The 18,584-nt window shown below is 45.5% G+C and overlaps 1 long non-coding RNA gene across 1 annotated transcript in view; it reads left to right on the forward strand.

Moving 5' to 3' along the window:
• LOC130682912 (uncharacterized) overlaps positions 1-17,168 on the forward strand; it is a 17,449-nt gene extending 281 nt beyond the window's left edge. Inside the window, exons 2-3 of the long non-coding RNA XR_008996361.1 lie at positions 7,342-7,481; positions 15,334-17,168. This is a non-coding gene — a long non-coding RNA (uncharacterized LOC130682912). The remainder of the gene's footprint in view (positions 1-7,341; positions 7,482-15,333) is intronic.
• The last annotated feature ends 1,416 nt before the right edge of the window (positions 17,169-18,584 follow it).

Here is an 18,584-nt window from a genome sequence, read left to right on the forward strand (position 1 = left end):
TTGCATGATGCAAAAAGGATTGATTTCAAAAGTTGCGAGCTGCATTGGCAGCAGCCTTTGGCGCCCAGGCCACCTACTTTTCCTAGAGCCGCTGGAAGGGCCGAGAATGTTTTCCAAAACCTGGCGGAGCTCGGCCGCGCTACACTTTGCAGAACGCTGTGCCTGCTCCCTGAGCGCGCCGGGCGTTTCGTAGGGGGACAATGACTAAGGAAATAATTTGAAAAAGAGAAAGGAACAGCCGCTTCTGGCACGGTGAAAGATTTAAAAACACGTACAGGGCGCTCTGAATTAATGACTTCCCTCAGCCCTTCTATTGTTCAACCTGGCTCAGGAGTTAATAGGAGCTTTAGTGAATATGCAAACGTCCTGCAAAGTTTCTTCACGTTTTAACGTGCTTGGTAGGAAGTCAAAGCTCAAGGCTCCTCCGTTACATTGTTTGCTCTTCACATGTCCAAGTAAACATGGCAGCCTAATACAGTATGTGTTAATGAATGCGGATAGGAGAGCTTCCTTTTGCGAGGTTACTTTTCTCAGGTTTTCAATTGTCTTAAACGCCTTGATGATTACAAAAAAGAATGCTTCCATACACATCTACCTTTAAAACCGAGGAGTGTGGAGCAATGCCGACCAAACTTTTCTAAAGTGGTTCGGTATTTTCCATACGTATTTTTGGGCAGGAATGTTTTTGGTAACTGGAAAGTGCTTTATGTTGCACATCAGATTTGCAGGCTACAAAGATGCCCTTTCCTTTCTTAAAATTTCTGCTTGACAGTTCTCCAGTGTTCTAATCTAGGTGAGGTTGCAGAAGCGATGTGACCTAAAAGACCGGGCGGATTGCAGTTCCTCTCTGTGCTTTCTCTGTATCCCTACAGAAAGAACATAAGTAGCCTGGGTTCCTAAATGTGTTTTGTCAGGCTTTGCTTCTGAATCACCTGGGAAGACTGCACAGTCCTCAGGCAATACTCCAGACTTCTAGAATCAAGAAAAGATAGATCTTCATTCCCCTCATCCTCTCTCTTTTCAAGTTGGTTTTGTGAGTTGTGCCGTTTTGGGTTTGTTTTTGTTTTTAAACAAAAAAAGTTACACTAGAAAAAAATAATTTGGGGCATTGGGAGGTGAGTAGGGCCCTATGTGAAAATGCTTGTGTCCCGCTAGGGAATTTGGTATTTATGCAGCAGCCTGCAGTTTGTCAGATTAGTTCTTCACAAGTTTGGCTTATTAAAAAAGTCTGTTCGGCATCTGGGAGGCTGTCCTCCCCCAGAGGGGAAGGCGGGCTGCATCTCTGACTAGGAGGTAGTTGTACTTGTCAACCATGGAGCCAAGGGTATTTGAACCGAAGCAGTGGGAATGCAGACAAGGGAAGGGAATTGCAGTGATTTAGTGTGTGGTTGGAGGAAGAGGCATAATGTCCCCCAGATTTCCAGTTCTGGGGGGCTGGGTGGATAGTGGTGCTACTAGCCAAATAGGAACTACTGGAAGACAAGTTGTGGTGAGTTGTTCCAGGATTCACTATAGGAGTCTGGGTGGAAGGCAGTTAGTAAAACAAGGTCTGGCACTTGGGTAGCAGTGGCTCTGATTTTGAGATGTAAATGTGGGTGCCATTGGCATGCAAATAGGGTTTGAAGCCTCAGAGGGAGGTGAGATTAACCTGGTGGGAGTTCTGGAAAAACATAAAAGACACCTTGGACAGAGCCCTGGAGGGTTTCAAATGGAATGGCTGGGCGTGCAGGGGGCACATCCCCGTGGTCTGTGGGGGGTGAGCATTCTCCAAACCAGCACATTCCTCCCAGCTCCCCAGGCTGGAGCTCTTAGCAGCTCCAGAACAACTTGGGTCAAATCGCCTGAGCAGAGGCTGTAGACTTTTGGCTAAGCCACAGTACAGCTGGGTTCCTCTGGGGACAGTTCTACCACCTTCGGGCCAGATCATCTACTACATCACCCATCCCTCCCTCTCTTTGCCCTAAATATAAGCCTCTCTCTGCTTCCCCCAGTCAGCCTCCTTTATCCCACCCACCTTTTCTGAGTCTTCCCAGGTGGATTCATCCGAGCGCCTTTTCTTGGGAAGCATCTCCTCTGAGTTTTCAGGTCCTTCTAGTTCCAACTGAAAGGTGGTTCTCCCAAGTTGCTTTACCATGCATGCTTGTTAAAAATACGAGTTTACCAACCTCACTCCAAAGATTGTATCTAGCAAGTGTAATAAGTTGAAGTGTGACAAAGATTCTTTCCTTACCAAACTTGTGTTAGGCTCCTGAACCTTCTCCCTGGCCCATATGCACACTTACGTGTACAATCCAGTTTTAGCAAGGACTCCCCACCCTTCATATCTGATTGCCCTCAGTACCTAATCAGGTAGATCAATTCCTGATTTATCCTCATTCTGCACCAGCCCCCAAGTGATGCCTGATCACCCTGGCCTGCTGACCTACAAGAATCCTGTTAGGTTGGTTTAGCCAGCATCCACCCCACCCCCTGATGTTTGATTTTAGGCTCTGCCATCCAGAACTGTGAGAGAGTACATTTCTGTTGTATTAAGCTACCCAGTCTGGTGTGTGTTCTGGCAGTCCAGAAAATGAATGCAGCGGGTTGAAAGTGTGTCTCCGGGGAGTGTGTGATCATGGCTGAGATCTGGTGGGTGATGGACACCTGAGTCTAAGTGATGCCAGGGTTCTTGTTTGCGGAGCTGAAGAATGAGCTTCACAAACACTCAAGGTAGGAGAGCAAGGTACAGGCTTTTATTTAGGGAGAAGGTGAAAGGACAGATCTCCTGACTCACGCCAGGAGGGGACAAGAGAGTCCGTAGTGGTGCATTGTCTAGGGGATTTTATAGGCAGTTGAGGATTTTTCCGAGAACATGAAAAAAACTTAGGGGTATGGACTTGTTAAGTGGTCCCTGAATATTTAGAATTAACTTAACACAAGCAACTTCCTCTGATGATTTCTCTCTGAGATACCAGCATCCTGGTCTGGGAGCATATGAAACAAGGCCACCTGCTCAGCCCCCCAAGGTGGGCTGAGGTATTGTTTGCTAAAGAGTAAGTTAAGAATTTCTAACGTCTTAACTTCTTGGGTATTAAAATGCAATCTTATCTTAAGGTGGAATCCTTCTTGCCTTTTACTGTGTTGTTTATGCCTGGGCTTACTTGCTAAATTAGTTGCCCAGTTTGCAAAATCACTTCATCAGATCTGAAGGAGGAAAAACAGCACATAGCCTTGGCCTTTTAGTATGCTAAAGTGAATCTTACACATGATTATAAGTGGTTAGCATAATAAAACATTGCTCTACTCTTATTTATATGGGGAACATTAACTGATCTCACTGAAGAATGATTCTAGAGCTCAATGTTTAACATAGAGTTTTAGCAGGGGGGTTTCCTTTCATGTAGTTACATTGCTCTGACTGCAAATATCCCGCCCTGCCCCCTCCGGAGGCCCTCACCCTACTCTGACTACATCCACAGTCCCTGTCTCATAAGGACATTCACCTTCACTCCACTTCAGCCGCCCACTCATATCCGTACCGGAACCTTCTCTTCCCTGGAAATCATAAACACCAATATCCCACCTCCAATCCTGTGGTCCTTTCATGTCTTTATACCCTGATATCTGCACTTAATTGAAGGGGCCACCAGTCTCAGGACCATCCCTTTTTTCTCTCCATACAGTCTGACCTCTCCAGTAAGCCCAGCAGCTCATCTGCACCCCCTTCTAAGACCGTCTCCCCCTCAAACGTCCAGATTAGGTCCCTTCGACCCACCCTCCTCTGCCCTTTTCCTGGGCTGGAGAAAACTCAGAACTCAGAGATTGTGCCATTCCAAATGTATGATCTCCAGGGCCAACTGTGCATTGTGCAGTGCCTACTCTCATTTTCCCCCAAATCTGTACCACACTTTACTGCCCCTCAGCAGCTGATGCACCTCAAGAAGAAACAGAGGCCTCGGAGGAAACTCTCCATATTCCCATCCTGTACTCCCCACTGCTTTGACCATCAGGGCCAGTATCTAGAAAGAAGGGCCACCTGCCTCTGTCTGGCCCAGGCTGGTCTCCTGCCTGAGCTCCATCCAGCTGCCACCCCCAACAACAGCTAACTTCTGTTGAGGACCTACTACTCACCCCACTGCAGAGTGTTTTATGAACCTCACCTTCCTGAATTCTCCCAACAGCCTCTTGAGGTCGTTGCTATTACATAGTTTCTTCTCATGGTGGAAGGAGCTATGGCTCAGATTGAGTGATTTACCCACCGTCACTGTCCTGCTTTGGGTCCCTCTAAGGCAGATCTCCAGATGAGGATTTGGAGGAAGGGAGACTATTTGGGAGATGATCTCAAAAAGCACAAGTCAAGGTGAGACAGAAAAGGGAGAAAAAATGTGAGTGAGTGGGTTACCACTAAGGGCCCCTTGGGCATCAGACTTCTGAGCCACAGAACTGACAGACTGACAGGTCAAGTGTGTGTTGTTTCAAACCACAGAGTTTGTGGAATTTGCCACAGCAGCAGTAGAAAACCAACACACACCCTTAGAATTGTGCCCCTGGCAAATGGGGAGGCTGAGGCATTTACCCACTGACTCTCCTCCTACATTGGCTAAGGGTTCCCCTGGGGGCAGTGAGTCTTCAGTGCCTCCTTCCTCTGTGCTGGCAGAGACTCAGCTTCCTTGCCTCACAGAAGCAGCCCTGGATGCTTGCAGGATTGTGGGGGTGGAAAGATGTAACATACAGGCAGGTGATTGAGGGCAGATGCTGTCAGTGTCGGGGGTGTGGCAGGTAAGCCAGGCACCACGGTACCACAACCACAGCTGCCAGGGGTAGCAGGCAGGCCCAAAGCTGACTAAGGAAGGCTAGGTTTGGAGCCCACAAGCCCCTGAGGACCTCCCTGCAGCGCTTGAAGCCTTTTAGTATTACATCATCTTTCTGAAGTTCTTGGGGTCTAATGTTAGCTCTTCCCTCATTCTCCTCCCAGCCTCTCTGGCCACTTCTTACTCTTTTTTTGATACCTCTTTCACTGCCCTTTGCTTGCATTCACTACCCTTTACATCTACATTCACACCGATGTTCACTGGTGTATCCTGACTTTCTCCTCCTGCTCTTCCTCCTCCTCAGGTCGCTGTGCTGTCCATGCCTTAGCCTCTCTCCAAGGTGGCTAGTGAGTGCTTGGAATATCAAATCACAGTGTGCTCTCGGTGTAAAAAATGCACTGGTTTTGCAGACTAAAAACAAAAAAAAATGTGAAATATCTCGATAATTTTATATTGACTCATCTTAAAATATAGTTTGTATATGTGGGTTATATAAAATATTAGTTTCATCTGTTCCTTTTTACTTGTTTCAGTGTGGCCATTTGACCATTTCAGATGACATAAGTGGCTCACAGTGTTTCTGCTGGACAGCGCTGGTCTAGAGGACACTCCAGTCCCCAGAGCCCTCAACACAGGCATTCAAGCACATATATGAATGTTCCACACACACTTCAGATTCAGCATCTTCCAGACCAAAATAATTATTTCCTTCCAACGCTGCTTACCCCATCGATTCCCTGTCTATCTACTATCTTGGCAAATGCCCAGCTATCTGCTGCATTGCACCTGCTGGCTCCCCAGCAGCTGCCCCCCACCTCCCCTTTCCAGCCTCAGCTGTCAACTGGCAGTTCTGACTCCTTGATATTGTTCATCCCAGGCCTCCCCTCCACTCCCCCAATCCTGTCATGCTTCATTTTCTCATTTCTCACCTAGACTATTGTGCAAGTATCCTAATTTGTGGTCTTTTCTGTTGTGATTTTCACTTGTTTCCATTCATTCCAAAGGAATTAATGCTTTCAGACAATATTTATCAAAGGCAGACCTGACCATGTTCTTTCCCTGTTACCCCTCTTTACTGAGGGTGATTTTAGATGGTACCTGGGAGAACATTTTATTTTTATAGTCATGTATTCATTTGAAACACAAATGTAAAACACACACAAAACCTGTGATTTTATGGACATTATTCTTTAGGACAAAACCTGAATCAACTTAGGGAAACGGAAACTTTTAAAGAAACAATAGCACAGGCTAACTAATAGCATTCGTCAAGTAAGTAAATTTCAGACCCCTTAATATGAATTAAACGCCCCTCCCAAACCTTCATGATCCATTATTCACTTTTCCTCCTTATTGTAATCTCCAGAAGGTACCTGAATCCTATTCTTCAGCTGTGCAGCCACACTGTGTGCTTGTAGGACTCCAGGCCCACCTTCTCTTTTTCCAGTTACCATCTCAGCAAGCACTTTTCCTTTGCTTGTACGACCTCATCTGTATAAGAGATGGGCAGAACTAGCCCTGTAAGAGTCTATGCCTAAAGGGTTCTCTGGCTGCTCCAGGGGAACCACCACCCCTGTGTGGTAGGCAGACTCAGGGTGCCCAAATATATCCACACCTCTTCACCTGTGGGTATGTTCCCTGATGTGGCTGAAGGGGTTTTGTGCTTAAGGACTCTGATAAAAAGATTATCCTGGGTTATCTGGATGCACCAATGTAACCAGCAGGATCCTTATAAGGAATAACGGGATGCAAGAATCTGAAGAGATGTTAACAAAGGAAGCAGAGGTCATAGTGATCTGGGGCCACAGGCCAAGGAATGTGGGCAGCTTCTAGAAGCTGGAAGATAATTCTGGAAGGAAATTGATTCTCCCCCAGGGCCCCCAGAAGGAACACAGCCCTGCTGACCATTTCTATCCTCATGTCCTCATCATGGAACCTGTCCTGCTCGGTGGCAATGATTGTGTATACCTGATCTCTTCTCCCCACCATGAGCTCCTTGTGGAGACTGTCCTGAGCAATTGTGCTCCCAGGCCTGGCATGTTCCAGCATGTGTCAGGAATGGCAGGAGAGTGCTGTTCTGGGACTGGGGGACAAAACTTTAGGAAGATAGGAGGAGTTGACACTGTGAAGTGCTACAGAAAATCGAGGTAGAATAGGGACCAAAAATAGGTCATTGGATTTAAGAGGTCACTCGTGGCCTGGAGGAGATCTGTGCAGGGCCTGTGGAAGGCAGGGTGTGGTGGCAGGGCAGCGGCCATGAGTGCAGGCACCTCTTTTGAGAAGTGTGTTGTAGAAGGGGAAGAAGAAGACAGGACATTTACTTGAGGCAGAAGGGGGCAGGGGTGGTTTTCTAGAACCTGGAAGGCTTTGAACAGGTGTATAAGCAGTCAGAGCTGGAGACTAGAAGAGACTAAAAGAATGAGAGTAAGGCACTTAATCGGTACAGAAAGATCCTCAAGGGAGGAGGGGAGGAAGCCGGTAGGAAGCTCTGAGAGGTGAGTTCAGGAGGCAGATTGTATGATTTGTTTCCTCTTTTCTCACTGATCTATAGGTTCTGGGCGGGCAAGGACCACAGCTGTGTGTTCAACGTTGTAATAAGAGTAAACACTTGGCATCACTTGCCACGTGCTGACACTGTTCTGGGAGCTCTACATGTACTAATTCATTCAGTCCTCATGACAGCCCCGTGCGGTAGGTACCATCATTATCCCCATTTTACCAATGTGAAGGGAGAAAGTGGAGGATCAGATTAGACCCCCAACCATCTGTCTCCCAAGTCCACTCTCAGTATGCTCTTGTCAAGTGAACGAGGCACTAGCTTCTTGGGTTCCCCTGTAAATAGCAGGTTGGGTTTCCTCTTCTGCATCTCTGTTCCTCCCACCCCCAGGTGGGGCGGGTCCATGAGCACTATCCTCTCCCACAGATAGGGTTTGAATGAAAGGCCAGCTGTCTGCTGGACCAAGGTTGAGGCCACAAAGATGCCTGAGCTCTTACCCTTTAACCTGCACCTTGAGGCAGGAGCCCCAAACCCTGAGCTCCATAGAATGACACCTGCCCAAACACTTCCCACATCTCAGCCCAGGCCAGAGCCAGGATTCACTAGACCATCCTTTCCAGCAGGTATAGGAACATTCTTGTGCACCACCCACATCACCCCCAGGCCTGGCTTTGACTTGTCTGCTAGCAGGGCTTAGGGCCAGAGGGCAAGGTAACCCTACTGAAGGCAGGTTTCCATGGGGGAGGCAGAAATTCAGATCCACAATTAGGAGGGCCAGAGAACCTTGGAAGACAAGATTGGGGCCTTAGCAGGTGAGGTAGAAAGTGACATTGAGTCTGTGCCTGGAGCCATTTGTGTCCATGCCCCCATGCCAGCATTGTCCGGTGGGTGGATGCTGGAAAGGAGCAAGACCCCTAATGCAAATTTAAGGCTGCATCATGATCGTCTGGGGCCTGTTTCCCCCAAGGCCCTGTCTAGGCTTATTCTTGTAACTATGCATCTTCCCAGATGAGTTTAACTGTCCTGGGGGCTAAGGTTCCAGATCAGAAAAACTGGCTCTGGTTTTTCATGCTATGAAATTTCCAAGTGATCCAAAGCCCAATAAAAATGGAAACAGCCGAAAGGTCCATAATTTTTCTTTCCTCACAACATAAAACATGCTTTCTCCCTGCTTTTAAATATCATATCTCTCATCCCACCTCTCTTGCCTAAAAAGTCAGGTTAACAATAAGCTTTATCTTTGCGCAGCTCCTAGTCTACAGGAGCTGTACTCAGTGTTGGGACCCTGCAAACAGGTCAAAATCCCAATCAGTGAAAGAGATGTGCTCGTTGTCACACAGACACACAGACACACAGACACACACAGACACACACAGACACACACACACACACACACACACACACACACACACACACACACACACACACACACACACACACACTTTTGGAAGGAAACTGTCTACTTATACATTTCTGGGAAGAGAGTTCTTAACACTCACCCGCTCCTCAGAGGGGTCTGTGATCCCAAAACTTAGTAATGTGCTGGCAAATGCAGTGGGAGAACAGAATTTGAAGTTGGAGGAGAAATTTGAAATACAGGGAGTGCATGATTAGTCCCACTAATTCATAAATGCTACAGTAATTTCAACAATCCTCATTCATTTTCATCAGTGGTCCTTTACAATCTTCAGTAAAAACCATAGCTTTTTTTGGCAAGAGAAAAAAAGAAATTTAACAAGAAATTTAAGTCATGGCATTGGCACTTCTGTTTGATTTCAGAAGTAGTGAATTGATTATTTCTAAATGAAGGACACTTGTTGGCACAGTGAAGATGCCCCCTCCAGGTCTTCCCTAGGGTCTCCAAAGTGACCACCTCTCCTCACCAAGCCCGGAGGTCCCTCTGAGACCAGCCCCCTCACCCCACCGCCCACTCACCACCGGCACCATATGTGGCTGCCTGGTTGGGCTCAGGAACACTCATGGAACCACCGGCAGATGGCCGGATGAAGGATTCCAACTCGGACTAAGCCCTAATGCCAGACATCTGTCTGATGAACACAGACAGAACCATGTCCCGTGTGGTCAGTGGAGGTGGAGGCACTCACCTTCTAGGGAAAGCTACTCTTGTTTTCTTGCCAAATAGCCTGTCCCAAGCAGTAGCACTCACTTCCAGCTCCTGTCTTTAGAGATTCTGCAATATAATAGTCTTGATTACCAAGGTTCAGGTACATTCTCTCATATTTTTCTGAAGCATGTAACTGGCTCTCCTTTCCCCTCCAGTATGTCAGACTCTTGGCACATGGTCTTATATGAGTGATGATGATAAGAGGCCAGCTTTTCCCTAGAATTTGGTGGGAGAAAAAGAGAGTGGGGGAGATGAGGAAGGGAGAGTTGAGGACAAGATGGGTTGAGAGGATGTGTGTGTGTATGTGTATCTCAGGCTTACTATTTCCTGTTCTAAGAATTTGTTAAATAAAATTGGCTCCAGAGTGAAGTCCTAAGTTAACTGGAGTTCATTGTTATCCAAGCAAAGGAGAAGGTGTTTATTCACATTCTTTGTTCCCAATGCTTAATCCCAGACTTTACCCTTTGCCCCCAAATGCACCATCTTCCTTAAAATTCTCCTCTGGTCAGAGGCCACTTGGGAAAAGAATTACTCATTGAGTTCATCTTACCCAAATGGTACTTACTGTCCCGGTCCAGCACTTGTTCTGAGTTAGCAATGTGCGAGGCATCCTCTGAAAATGACTTGGGAATGGACCTGGCCTTGGGGTCTGAAGACTCAAAATTGGACAGACAGGATACAAGGGGAGGAATAATAAATAAATAATGGCGGAGGCAAAGACCGGTTTCATTTGGACTCAAGAGTATGCACATGTGGAACACAGGGCCCATGTCTGATTTTGGCCCTCCTCTGCTCCGGTTTCTCTGACCAGAGCCAATCCTCTTTCTTTGAAGGTAGTGAGCAGGAATGTTTCCATCTCAGTGCTTGGCCAAGTGGATGCAGGCAGCTCATGGGTGGCTGTACTGGATGTGCACTGAGATCCTTTCCAGCCTGGGGCTTCTGGGATCCATCTGAGTGTGAGGTACACCCCTGATGATGATCTGTTGGTGTTGATTCCCCTGCACAGTCTGGCTTCCAGGTGATTCTACTTTTCGAATACTGCTCAAATCCATTAACTTTTGTCCTGCTCCACCTGTTCTTCCTAAATTCACATTTCACTTGCCTGAATGACTTGCAGTGGTCTCTGCTGTGGACTGGCTATTCATGTCCCTGCATATCCATTTGTTGAAGCCCTAACCCTCAATGCAGTGGTACTTGGAGGTGGGGCCTTTGGAGGTGATAAGATTTGGTTGAGGTCCTGACAATGGGGCCCTCATGCAACTAGTGCCCCTATAAGAGGAAAAATCAGAGCGTTGCCTGTCTCTCTCTGCAATGTAAGGATACAGCAAGAAGGTGGCCCTCTGCAGGTAGGAAGAGGGACCTCAGCAAAAGCCAAATCTGCCAGCACCCTGATCTTGAACTTCCCAGCCTCCAAAACTGTGACAAATAACTATGTTGTTTAAGACCCTCAGACTGTGGGATTTTTGTTACAGCAACCAGAGCTGACCTAGACAGTCTCCAGCTGCTGCTGCACTCTTGTCCCAACCCTCTTCTTCATCTCCCCAGTTCTATCCTGAAATCCTGGAGGGCCCACTTCTGCCTATGGAGTCAAACCCACATCTTTTAACCCAAGTAGCCATGCTTGAGTGGTGGTGAAGTACTCTTCTGCAGTCAAAGTCAAGATGCTAGGACCTACCCAGCTGACATAGAAAGTTCTGCCTTTTGCCGTGCCTCCTCTGAAATTCCTGGAAATGTCCAAGGAGCTTCTATACCCCATAAACCAAGCCTAGTTATGCCCACACATGGCTCACTGCACAGCCAGTGCCACTCTGGACTGCACTCTTGACATGTAGAAGGTGAATACCAGAGACCTACAGAGCTCAAAACATAGGTGCATCTTCCATTTTTTGAGCTTTGAATTACAAAATTAAAAATGCCATTTTTTAGGGGCTGGATACTTCGTTTTCAACAGAACAGGTGTGGATATTCTACTCTTAGCATTCTCCCAGGGACGTTTCTGGACAATGGCTTTCAGAGGGTGGTGTCTGGACCAGCAGCATCCGCCTCACTGGGAACTTACTGGAAATGGAAATTTTGGGCCCCACCCCAGACCTATTAATGCAAATGCCAGGAGGGTGGGGCCCAGCAATCTGTGATGAGCCCTCCAGCTGATTTTGGTGGATGCTTATTACATCTGGGAACAACTGCCACCTCCTTTTGACCCACTTGGGGCTTGGGGGCCAGGCCGTGTCCCTCCAAACATTTCCCCGAAGTGCCACAGCTGCCATGGAAAAGTGGGGTTCAGCTGGATACCTGAGTACAGTTGTGTCTGTGCTTTGGCTCGTGGACCTCCATCCTAGCTCCTCCCTAGTGAAGATATCCCAGTATCTTCCTTCCTTTGATTCCTAAGGCTCTCAGTGACCTGACCTCAACTCTTCCCTCTCTCTCCCTGAAAGCACGTTAGGCTCTGGAAAAACAGCCTTCTTGCTCATAGAAGATACTCTCCCCTCTCAGAGGCTTGAATTTTATTTTATTTGTATTTTTCTGTCCAGAATAGTTTCCACATGTGATGACAACCCTCCACCCTAACTCCACATATATAGCTTATCATTTCAGATCAGTTTCAAATGCCTCCTCCTTCTCTAGCTAGAGGCAATTGCTTCTTCCTTTGTGTTCTTAGTATGGGGTTTTATCAACTTCTGGAACCTGCTATTTGTCTCTCTCATTCTGTCTTATATTCCAGTTGCTGATGTATATGTCTTACTAGGTCATGAACCTTTTATTCAAACATCTTAGGATGATTCCTTTAATAATATTGAGCATATTTTCAAATTCAATGATATAAGTAAATGCATTGTTGAAAATTGTCTAAGACACGGTCTTCTCTCCTCAAATTGTTGGAGGTGATACTGGAAGCTGTCACAGTGAGGAGATCTAACAAGAAAATGTAAAAGAACAGAATGCTGGGACTGGGCAAGGACACCCTGTTTTGCGGGGAGAAGCAGAAAGGTACATGTGGCAAAGAGGAGAAATAAGTATCGTTTCACAGAAGCCAAGGAAAGAGTATGTTTCTCTGAGAACAAAGTTATAAACAACGCAAAAGTAGACAGGTGCCCTGACAGAGGTCATCATTACCACAGATGTACTGTGGGAACCACACAAGGCACATAATCCTGGAATGAAGGCACCTCATAGACTTTAGGATTTGTTTGCTATTTGAACTTCCCCATTTGCATGATTTAGAATGGTACTTTTCAAACATTTCAACCTAGGAACTGCAGATACATTTTAAAGGGATTTTTTTTTCTCCCTTTAAAAGAGTGTATGTTAATCGAGCCGACAACCGCTGAATTACAGTGCCTGGTCAGGTAGGGTTTGTGCCGGCTCACTATGGCCACTAGGGGGCAGCATAACTCAATGCTCTGAGTCGTGGTCCGGGCTCTGGTGCCGCTCTGGCCCAGGAAAGGACTGGCCTACTGGTCAGTTCGGTGCTTCTTTTTCCTTCTCTGTCTGTATCCTGAAAAAGGTAGGGGTTAACTAATAACCAAACATCTTAAAAGCGTTAAATGATGAGGGGGTGCCAGGCATCACTGCAGAAACAACAGCTGATTCAAGGCCATTCTCTCTGACTTGGCCCTCAAATCTGAAAAGCTCAAGGCTTTTTACAAATGAGTCTTGTTTGCATTTCTGCAAATGAAAACTCAAGTATGTAAATTCACAAAAGACATAAATTGTAAAGTTTGGGAAAGATGCCTGGTAGATCTCCAGAATATAGGTGTAACTAACCTAAAATAAACATAACAGCAAGTTTCCACCTAGGTTTGAAAAGAATGAAAAAGCAAGTGTTTTTGTGGAAGTTTCCACTTCCATTTTATGACCTTAGTGCTCTAAAATTGTTAAACATGATTATTTTGCTCTTGGTATAGCAGTCATTTGTTTAGTGCAAACACTATATATTACTATAGCTGGAATTTTATGTCTGATGTATTTTATGTCTGCTGAATTTTATGTATCTCCACTTCTCAGAGGCAGCAGAGCGTAGTGGAGAAGCATACCAGCCTCTCTCTCCCTCCAGCTGTGTGACTTCAGAGAAGTGGTCCAGCCTCTCTGATCTTCCCAGCACCTATAAAATTGGACTGGTCATAATAGTGTCAACTTGGCAAGCTTGTTGCTGAGTATACAAAATAAGTGCCAGGCACATAGTGGATAGTCAATAAATATTAGGCTTATTAGTGCCTGAATTTTTGGACCCTAATCTAGGATATGACCTAGGATGTTGGATTAGATAATTCACAAATGTCAGGTTTTTTGATTCTATGGCATATGGTGAAATGATAAAATGCACTTCCATTCTGGTTTTGCTAAAACCGCCCACACACTGAACACTGACGTGAAAGGTGCTCTTGACCATGTTAAAGCTGTCAGGATAATGAGCTGCATCCTCAATGGGCTTCAACTGCTTTGTTGCCATAAATTAGCTTCTTTAGGAGACACACTTCTGGGCAGAACACTGAAACTACTGCTGTTTACTAGACAGGACTCCAAGCAGCTTGAGGGAATTAATGGACTTGATTATGTTTTGGACTCCATGAAGGAGAATAAATAAATAACTAGAACAAGATGTTATGTGAAAAATACTCCTCTGGTCTCCTCTTAGAGATTCATAGTACACTTTAGAGTATTGAAAGCTCAGAGTAACTCCATCCAATAGAAGTAGAATACAAGCCACAGATGCAGTTTAAAATCTTCTAGCAGCCATACTAAAAAAGTAAAAAGGAACAGATGAAATTAATTTTGATAATATATTTTCGAGAACCCAATATACTCAAAATAGTATCATTTTAACATGTAACCAATATTAAAAATTATTTTAAATATCTTCCTAAGTTTTTGGAATACAGTGTGTTTTTCACATCAAGAGAACATCTCTTTGGATGAGCCACATCTCAAGTGCTCAGTGGCCACATGTGGCCAGTGGCTACTGTATTGGACACTCTGGCCTAGAGAATCCTTGCCTAGAGGGAGGCACAAGTAGAAGTGTCGCCAAGAAGTACAGGAAAAATTATGGAAGAGAATAAAAGGTGCGTTTAGGTTAATGAAAAAGCTGTGATCTTGGAAGAAAGCCTGTCCAGGAAAAGGCTCATGTGACAGTAACTTCAGTTACAATTAAAACCTGTTGGGAGTAAAGGACCACTCCTGCATTTCTCACAACACTCCAGGTGGATGTCAGGTGAGGCACCTGTGGTCTAGACCAGGAGGTGATACTGTCTTTGTTTGCTGCCTTGAAGAGTAGTTTAATCTTGTGTTTATCTGCTTCTGGGTGTCACTATGTTGAGGCTGTGAGGTGTTGATCGATTTTTTAAAACTGCAAATCATGTATAATAACAGCAACTATTTCTCCAACTTAAGCAAGAGACCATTTTAGCTCCCCATCTCATCCCAGTTTCCAGGGTGTATAACTTTTCTTTTCTCTGCACACTCACATTCCTTTCATTCCCCATCCGGACTCCCATCCTTTGTCTCATCTTTGGGCCAGCTTTCTTCCCCTAGACGGAGGAAGGGAGGAACTTGACTGGTCCCCTCCCCGACCTGCTCTGAAGTACTTCGTCTCACACGCCTCTGTTAAAACGTTTTATGGTCCCACATATTAATCAATGAGGTTCTTTATTAACTGCATAATTGTACCATGAACCTCGATCATAAGTCAAAAGACTTCTAAACCTTCCTCTCAGTGGTTGCGTGGGAGAGGCGTGCAGGGGGGAAGATGGCAGAAGTGTAATCGGAGACCGAGTCAGTAGAACATCCAACTTACCTCAAAACTCACCCAAAGGATGTTTGCATTTCCCTCAAGTATTTCACATGATGCAGTCTGTTAACAATTGAAAAGTTGAATCCTCCGTTAGGGTTACTAAATGGATATATATATCCTTTTGTTGTGAAAGGAGGTGCGTAATTATCCGCCAAGGGAGGACCCCAGATCCGAGCCGCAGGTCTCCGGCAGACGAACGTACCGAGTTACCTTCTCGCCGGCAGCGCCACGGTCCACACCAGCTGTCCGGCTGCCCCTCTGGGAAGGCTGCAAACGTCTGGGGTGCACAGAGGAACCTGTTTAGGCAAACATGTGCAGCTGACCCTGTCAGCCTGAGGCTTCGTAGACGCAGGCAGTGGAGTTGCTTTTTGATAAAGTTTTGGCGCATAAGCACTTCCTGAAGCCGGGTTTCTCATTATCCATTCCTTTTCTTAGTTATGAGAAAAACATACATATTTGTTAATTGCACTTTTTGAAAGTCACTTGTCTGTTTTTGATGCCTAAAACATGTTTAAGGCAAATAGTCTTGACTTGGGTTAAAATTTTCCAGACTGCAGTGGAGGCTACTTTCCTTCTACAAAGGTAGGCAGGAGAAAATGGCCTGGAAGGAGGAAGAGGGAGAGCAGCTCAGGCAAGGCGCCAGGCGCCGGATCCTGCTGTCTGGACGCAGCTGCACTGCCGACCGGCTGCGTCTGCCTCCTTCCCTGCCCCCAGTTAATGTTTGCTCCAGGAAGCTGGTACCGGGGTTTTATGCCTTGGGACTTGTGTTCCACATATAATACACGTATCATATGTTTTAATATCTCTTGGTTATTTACTTCTGGGTCGTATGGCAACTCCAAGTTTAACTTTCTGAAGAGCTGCCAAGCTGTTTCCACAGTGGCTGTGCCACATCACATTCCCACCAGCAGTGTGTGAAGGGATTAATCATTGTCACCCACACTGGCCATTATGTCTTTCAGTTATGGCCAACCTAGTGGATGGGAAGTGGTATCTCATGGTTTTCATTTGCATTTCCATAATGACTCATGATGGTGAGCATTTTTTCATGTGTTTATTTCATTATATGTCTTTGGAGAAATGTCTTCAAATCCTCTGCTCATTTTTCAATTGGATTATTTGTCTTTTCACTGTTAAGCTGTAAAAGATCTTAATGTATTCTGGATACTAGACCCTTACCAGATATATGATTTGCATGTACTTTCTCAATAGTGTCCTTTAAAGCACAAATGTTTTTAATTTTGATGAAGCCTGATTTATCTGTTTTTTATTTGGTTGCCTGTGTTTAGGATATGTTTAAGTTTCATCACCGCTGAGTATACTTACATTTTAAAACTTAGCTTTAATTATAGAATGACAGCCTTTGCTTTAAGTTAAAATAATGTAAGCATAGAGATCAAGTAGGCAAGGATTTTGATGGGCAAGGAGACTCCTCAAACTGCCTGAACCCTAGGTTAAGGTCAATACTACATGGGCACCTCAGTGTGTATATATGCAAATTGGCATTGCTTCAGGGCTGACAGTAGGGTACAGAACTGAAAAGAAAGTGGCCTACAGATGAGAATTGAAATTGAGAGTGAAAATGTCACTTCTCACACCTGTGTGGTGCACCCCAGTTCCAGCTCTTGCAGTCCAAGCTGGCGATGATGCTCATCATGTTGATCCTAATTAATCACCAGCTTCTCCTACCAGAGTCCTTCCCCACTTCCCAGACCTGTCTCAAGTGCAGCCCCTACAGAGGGCCACCAAAGCCTAGACCCTTGGGTCAGATCAAGTTTATGCTTTTAATTTGCACACTTACTACCCTCTGCTTTGTTGGGTCCCTGTGCCCGCACCCTCCTTGAGAATGTCGAATGTGGGGGGCCTGGGCCATCTTTGTTTCTCCGTTATGTTGTGCAGCGGGCCTTGAATACCATGGGCTCTCCGCTAATACTTGGGAACTTAACCTGGACGTCTTCTGCTGACCTGATCTGGGTTTAGAGCCAATTTATTTAACATTTTGCGAGTCATATAAACTTTATGCTGTTGTCAAATTTTCTTTTAATAGTCATCCAGTTATTTTAAAATCACACATGCAAAAAATCCCTCTTAAGTCACATGGTGACAGTTTCAAATTATAAGCCACCTGGACCCATTTAAGAACCAACACAAAAATTAAAGATCAAAATTAGAATAGGTTGTTACCAGGGGACCAATACAAGTATGGGGGCAGGGAAAAAGGGCTGGTTAGGCTAACCACATCTCAAGTGAAGTGGGGCAGCGACTGGCTTGTAGCGGGAACTCAGTAAGTGCTTCATGATGACGTGATTTCAAGGACAATTATTCTGATGGTTTAAAGTAGTTGGAAGGAGGGGCAGGCCTGAGGTGTGACTCCAGGGCTCTAGCTCCATGGCAACAGCAGAGCTCAGGTTCCAGTCCCTGGCAGCAGGAGGTGAGCTTCCTTTAGGTCTCTCCTTGCTTCAGTTTCTGTCATTCTCTCTTTCAGGGGTAGGGGGAGAAACCAAGGAGCCCTCATTGTGAAAGGAGAAGCAGAATAGATTTTTAGGAAGTGGGAGCTACATGAATAAACTGGGAAGAAAGGTTAAATTATGTAGCAGCAGGAGGTCATCTGATCCTTGGAGATTAGATCAGATAAGGAAAAGAATGAGCCTCTCAAAGCCAAAGTTTACTCCATTGAAAAATGGAAATTATAATTCAAAAGCACCACCCATTCTAAGGTGCCAGGAGGAAAATGTCAGCTTCCAGTTGCACTGATTGGTGGTGGAGGGTCAGGATGCCACCCCAAAATATGCTACTTTGGCATAAGATTATTTTGAGGTGAAGACAAAGGGGGATCAATAGATGCAGAAAGAGTTCTCTGGCTTCCCCTTATCTACCTATAAATAGGGCCTAAATTTCCCTTTGTGACAGTGTCCTTCGGTCCTGTCCTGTCCTGGGAAGAGGAGAGTGATTCTTATCATCAGAAACAGAGTCAGCATGGGGAGTCTACCTAAGCAGACCTTACTAAAGTAACTCTGATCTTCCATTACTTCCCCCAGGTATATCCTAGTCATTTTCTTACAGTTCATTATATCGTGAAGCCCAAATCCCATTTCCTTTGTTAAAATGGCATATAAACCCCCGAGTCTAACCCTTCAAGTTGCACTTCTTTCTGTGAATTCCCATGAAGATAAAGTATTAATAACCATTATATGCCTTTTCTCCTGTTAATCTGTCTGCTGTTAGTTTAATTTGCAGGCCCCCATTTTCAGAACTTAAAAGGGTAGAGGAAAAGATTTTTCTCTCTGACACCATACCCTACAACACGGGTGTTCTGCGTGTTGCCGCTGGAGGTGAGGGTACCTCCTCCCAACTTGATACAGTGCCTTAGTGGAGGAATTTGCT

Source organism: Manis pentadactyla, chromosome 3 (genome assembly GCF_030020395.1).
Source record: "Manis pentadactyla isolate mManPen7 chromosome 3, mManPen7.hap1, whole genome shotgun sequence".
Classification (NCBI taxonomy): Eukaryota; Metazoa; Chordata; class Mammalia; order Pholidota; family Manidae; genus Manis; species Manis pentadactyla.